Source organism: Strix aluco, chromosome 5, assembly GCF_031877795.1.
Source record: "Strix aluco isolate bStrAlu1 chromosome 5, bStrAlu1.hap1, whole genome shotgun sequence".
Lineage (NCBI taxonomy): Eukaryota > Metazoa > Chordata > Aves > Strigiformes > Strigidae > Strix > Strix aluco.
Window position 1 is genome coordinate 58635490 of NC_133935.1, and position 6000 is coordinate 58641489.

General features: G+C 38.0%; 1 protein-coding gene across 5 annotated transcripts in view; it reads left to right on the forward strand.

The window, feature by feature from the left end:
* The window catches only part of ZNF277 (zinc finger protein 277), a 69846-nt gene extending 64868 nt beyond the window's left edge, over positions 1–4978 (forward strand). For 4 of the 5 annotated variants that reach the window (XR_012623619.1, XR_012623622.1, XR_012623621.1 and 1 more), the window contains 3 exons: positions 3750–3963; positions 4686–4815; positions 4939–4978. The gene's annotated coding sequence lies outside the window, so the exon portion shown is untranslated. The remainder of the gene's footprint in view (positions 1–3749; positions 3964–4685; positions 4816–4938) is intronic. The other variant, XR_012623620.1, reaches the window with a different exon arrangement.
* Positions 4979–6000: the final 1022 nt, after the last annotated feature.

A 6000-nucleotide genomic window follows, 5' to 3' on the forward strand; every position in this document is an offset into this window, starting at 1 on the left:
ATTTCTTACCATACTATTTCCTCTTAGCCTAGATCTTGACTCCTTATACACACTCACTTTGCCTTACCTAAAGCCATCCCCTTGTTTAGAAGGACCTGGGTGAAAAGAGGAAAAGGCTTGTGTCCTGGTGGCCAGTAATTCCTCCTGCCCTTTTTACAAATAATTTTTGTATTTGTATTTTGTATATTTGTATTTTGTATCAGTCTTTGATACTCCTCTACACACAATTTATTCTGACAGTTCTGTGCAGACTTAATCTGACTTAATGAGTTAATGGTCGTTGACTTTTGTTTAAGATGCTACTGTTTTCAGTTTCTGTATTACATTTGTCTGGCATGCTGTGAGAGAGCTGTCAGTGGCTGCTCTCAGCTGGCTAAACGGTAACCAATGTGCGAAACACCGAAGTAAATTTCTGAAAAGTCTCTCTGCCATTGCCATCTCTCAGTGTCATTGCTGCTTCTGAATTCTGGTTAGAAGATCTCTGCCAGTGAGTGGGATGTCTGGTACAGTATCTCTCTCTCCCATTTTGCAGAGTGATTGACCTAAATCTGACATGAGAAACTGAACTGTGAACAGAAGTACAGTCACTTTCTTCCAAGGTTACCAGTCTTTGTGCTCAAATTCAAGTCCAGAGCGGACACTGAACGTGGTTCTTTGCAACATCTACCATCCACTGCTATTGAGCAGCAGCAAATTTCACAGCTTTGCTTATGACTTGTTGCTGTATTAAATGATCTTGTATTACTTGCAATTTACTTATATGTATACTGAAGCAAAGGAGAATCAGAGGTCCCTGGAGAAAAGCTGTTTTTACGTGGCAAGATGAAAAATACTTTTGTCCCCCAGGAGTTTTTGTTAAGTCATGAAGCTTTCTGGGCCTTAGTTACAACAACTGAAGCGTCAAATTGTGCTCTCATTTGTTTCTGCCAGGTACATCAAACTTGGTTAGGTAACAACTGTCACATGGAACAGGTATTTGTAACCCTGGAATATGAGTTACTGCTTCCATGTAATAGTCATTAGAATCAGCTGCTGTAGAAATACTACAGGCAACAGTGGTTGCTTGAAGAACCTAGTTCATGTAAAATTTATTCCTTTTCTCCGTGAGCACTGACTGTGCTCTTCTCCCCAATGTTTGGATTTTTTTTCCTATTGGAAGTTTTCTGCTACTAAGTCACACTTAATTTGACTTCTTCCACCAGTTAAATTTTTAGTTGCTTCTTGAATTTGATTTTACAGCTTTTCCCAGACTCTTGCTCATGAAGATATAGATAACTATTTTAGATATTACCATGTAACCCCTTAGTTGAACTCACATTTGGTATTTCATATCCCAGATAAATTCACTCTGTCCATAGGAGGAGCAGGGGAATTTAGGATATTTACAACTAAAAATACATCAGTCATCTTTGCATAAATTTAGATAGAAATAAAAGCATTTTCCTGCCACAACTGTTCCTTGGAACACAGTTCCCTCCATCTGGTTTACCATCCTGAGACTGAGAAGCTCTCTGTGTGTAGATTACATATAAGCCTAACGTCTAACTTCTATTATAATCAATAAATGTTGTCTATGGATCCTAGAGTCATTCAACTCACCCTAAAATAAACACCTAAAAGTGTACTCAGTTTCTTGCCCATAGACATGTAGTGTCATCTGAGATGCTTGAAAATTCCTCGTCTCCAGCTCCTTCTCTTGAAGGATGCTGATCGCTCAGAGGTTTTGTGTCTGTTCTGTCAAATGCATATGAGCATTTCAGACACCATGCAGCATCTCAGATGGCACTGAGGCATACCTAAGTCTAAGCAGCTAAATCCAGCACCTTTTGCTGGTAGCTAAATTTCTCTTTTAGGCTGCATTAACTATAATTGAAACTTAGGCACCTAGATCACATCTGTTCACCTACACCTGGACTCCCAAATTTAGTTATATTAATTTGGAGCTGAATTCTACTGTACTATTATGGAATTCATTTAATCTGAAGGTAGATCTCTACATGGATCAGATGATTCACCTTCTGGAATGGAGAACTAGCTTTGGTAGCTACATTGGAAATATCTAAAAGTAGTAATTTAGCCTCTTCTGCTCTGGTCTTACAACAGCTTTGGGGACAGGAGGACAGTTGGTTACCTTTTGGCACATACGGTCATGGATTAAATTATAATCATGGACCTAAGTGTAGAAACCACTAAAACATAGCAAAAGTACCCCACAAAACATTTATGGGCTTCCCTGACTCAAGGAATCTCAGTTGTAATCTGTTGTTGAGTAGATGCATGTTAAACAGGAGTAATCAAGAAGCTGGACAAGTTCTGCAGATAGGTTGTGACATCTTTATTCTTCCTGTCTGTGAACTTTTTTCTTGGAAGTCCCTCCTGAGACTGAATACGGGTGAAAGTAGAAGTCCATAGACCACATTGAGGAATATGGCTAAAATGTAACTATTCCACTCCTACCTTTCTAACCACATCCCAGATTTTTCATTTATATCTCAAAATTTTTTTGGCTTATAAGCATTTTGGGTCAAAAACTATCTTTTTTCTTTTTTTAAACTTTATTTTGAGAATTCAGAATGCATGGCTTAACTATGTTGAGACCAGCAGGCATTATGACACTGTAATGACATCCTAAAAAAAGAGCTGTGGTTTATGGTTAATAATTTAACCTGGCTCTTGACATAAATTATAACAGTCTTTGTACCAAGAAAGCATTAGATAGCACTTAAAATGGCATGTATCCCCTCAGGGTGCCTTTGCAAAGGAAAGAGTTTGTAGCTCTGCATGAAACTAGGACTGAAAAGACCCTAACGAAATGTGTCCCTTATTCTGGCAGCTCATATCTTTCAGTACCAGCATAAACCAGGAAACCAGAACACTGCAAGGACTTAGGTGTGAATTCAAAGTAGCAGGGCTGCTGATAGGTGTGAAACCTCAGCCAGATATTAGTCATTGCTAATTATTATTTTAAAATCTACAAGCTGGTGGTTGTTTTTACAAATTGTATATCTGACTATATAGCAAAGAAAGTACAAAGAGCATAAGGAGTCTTATCGCATCACAGGAAGGAAAAACATATTGTTCTTTATCTGCACTTACTGCTCCAGCGTGCCCACACTCTGTCAGACTCTTACCACTCCTGTGGCGTTTCTTTCGCGGGTATCCCTGCTGGTATCATTACCCAAATAAGAGACATTCCAGAAACCCCTGCCCTTCCCTTTAGCAGCATGAGCAGCCAGTGGCAGCTCTAGTATTACTGCTTAGCACCTGAACACTGGTAAGCTGCAAATGTGATTCTTTACTATAAAAAAATTCTTCAAAATTTCAAATTCTGAGGGGGTTGTGCAATGCATTTCTGTATGACATAAGGATGTAGTGAAATCCATCAGAATAATTACAGGCAGACTTCTGGTGTCACATCCAGCCACACCTTCACTGAGTGTTAGGAGACTTATTTTTTATTACTATGGTTTCTAGAAATATCAGAACAATATAGAAATAAATATTGCAGGAATTGCTGATTCCTCATTAGAGAGTCTGCCTTTGCAAACTGCCTGCCACAGCTTTGCAGAACTGAGCACTGCTTTAACCTTTAGGTGGTTTTAGCTTTAAATTTCCAATTGTATTGAGGTCAGTTTTTTTATTTTCTGATGCATATCTGGCTTCACACCATTTACAGAAATATTGCTATGAATCTTCACAAATATTTGACATGTTTTAATAAAATGCCTCATATTTTTGTTTGAATCTAGATAAAATAAAGAGCAAATAAGCAAGGATGGACCTTAGCCTTTGTGAAGAAGGATCATAAATGTGTGACAATGCTAGCCTCCTCTATTTTTCCAGACAGTGACTTACTATGCATCCTTTGACAAATATTGTTACTTCCCTGTGCCTCAGTTTCCTAAACAACAAGATTGTGATTATATGATAATAACTACCAGGAAAAAGAAAGACACATATAAGGTAGGATTCCAATGTATGCGTGCAGCTTATCTGCATTAGTCAGGTTTTCATATTTAAAATATTTAGTTTAAAAGGCGACTAGATCACAGTCAAAATACTTACTCATTCAAGAAGAAGAAATTTAATTTTGGGGGTACATTCCCATAAGGAAACAAAAGTTAAACATTTTGAAAATTATGTCTTTTAAAAAGAAGTGTTAACTTCTGAATCAGATTTTCAGAATATGTCTGATTTGCCATCACTTGAGGGTTTTAAGTAGAGAATGAATATTACGTAAAAGATCCTCTGCTTTCAGTCATATTACAGATCTTCCAAATGTTCAGTTGCATATTAAGGAAGACCAATTCTCTGTAAGAAAAAAATTGCTGCATAACATAGAGTAGCCATAGTCCACACAGATTAAAGAAGATGTTCATGCTAGTCTCTTCTAGCCTTAAAAGCCTATAAACACATGAGTTTGCTGAGATTAAAAAAAAATTGCTAGATGTTGTGCATTCTTTAATTAATTTAATTGTTGCTTTGCTTTGTAAACAGTCTCTATTTAAAATCCTAGCTCTCTAAGACCTTTTCAAGTGCAGGTTTAATATTTAATAAAGTATATAAATGTGAGGTTGATAAGATTTCTCAGGATTCCCTTAAGCTTGTGTTATTGCACGTACCTTGCCTTTGCTTCAGCATAGGAAAGTTTCTGAGTAAAACAGGCCTTTTTTTCTCTATTATAGCTGATACTTGGATGAGATTCTCTTCTCAAAAGTTACTGCAATGGTACCTTTGTCCATATTTTCATCTTAACCAGAGGTCTGAGTTTTCTAACTTGCATTGAACCACTCAGACAAATAGGCTACATTTCAGGTAAGCAATCTGTGAAAGGACTGATTACTTAGTAATGTTGATGCTGTTTCTGTAGACATAAAGTATGAAAAAAATTCTTAGTGCCTGATCCTTAATTTCTTTCTCTTATTTTTTTGTTCACAGAAAACAATGGGGATCCATTAAAGAATCTTTATTAAAAGAACCCCTGATATTCTCTGTATGGCCCCTGTTGTATTTGGACTGGAAAAAAAATCTTTTGGAGATTTTCACCAGATGGCTGCTTATACCTGTAGCAGTTCTAGAGTGTTCTCAATGAGCTTTCACCCTCAAAGTGTAGTAGAGAGGCAGGTGAAAGCAGCATGCCCAGCCTGCAGTAGGATGCTGGGATCCATGCTGCAATGGAACAGCATGGACTATTTCCCCACTGATGCTAGACTGTCCCCAGTGACCTTTAAAGACCAAGGAGATGGAGTTCTGCTGCTTCCTGGTAGACTCTGGTGCCACTGGGAAAATTGTCTAATTGCCCCTAATGGCTGGTTTGAAACCAGTTAGATAGGATTCCACTCAATACCTAAAATGAATGTCAGTATCCTGCCAAGCAAGGATTCTCTGCTATTTAGTTTTGTTTCCATCTGAAAAAAGAACTCCTTAACATGTTTGACAGTGTTTATCCACTAAATTTCTTTTGGGCTTTGTGCTGATTAAAAATAGTGCAGTCATAGACTCTGCCCTCTCTTGTTCCCAGTGGTTTATTCTTCATCTTTTCCTCTGCCAACATCCCTCCCATTACACCCGGCCACATCCCACTCCTTGGTCAGGTCTACCTTGCAGGCTCACAGGAGTCATACACAGAGTAAGATCAGACACTGGTTTTCTTCCCATGGGATGACAAAGTCCAATAATACTGCAGCAGCAGCTGAAAGCTGACCTGAAAAGAAATAAAGGGCTTTGGGTCTACAAGAAAGGAATCTGTAAAAATGATGCCCCAAGTACTACCTTAAAAATAGGACTAAAGTAAAAGACAAAATTGGATAATAAACTGCAGAGAAATCACAGGAGGGACAGGGGACTCTCCTGGAACATGAAGTGGAAACTTGCACTGACTCCCAAAGTGACAGCAATGGCTGGAAGGAAAAAAATTAAGAAAGATGATAAGACTACTACCAAACTTTTTCTATTAGAATAAAAATATTAATCTCAAGGTATCAGGGCAACATTGGCCAA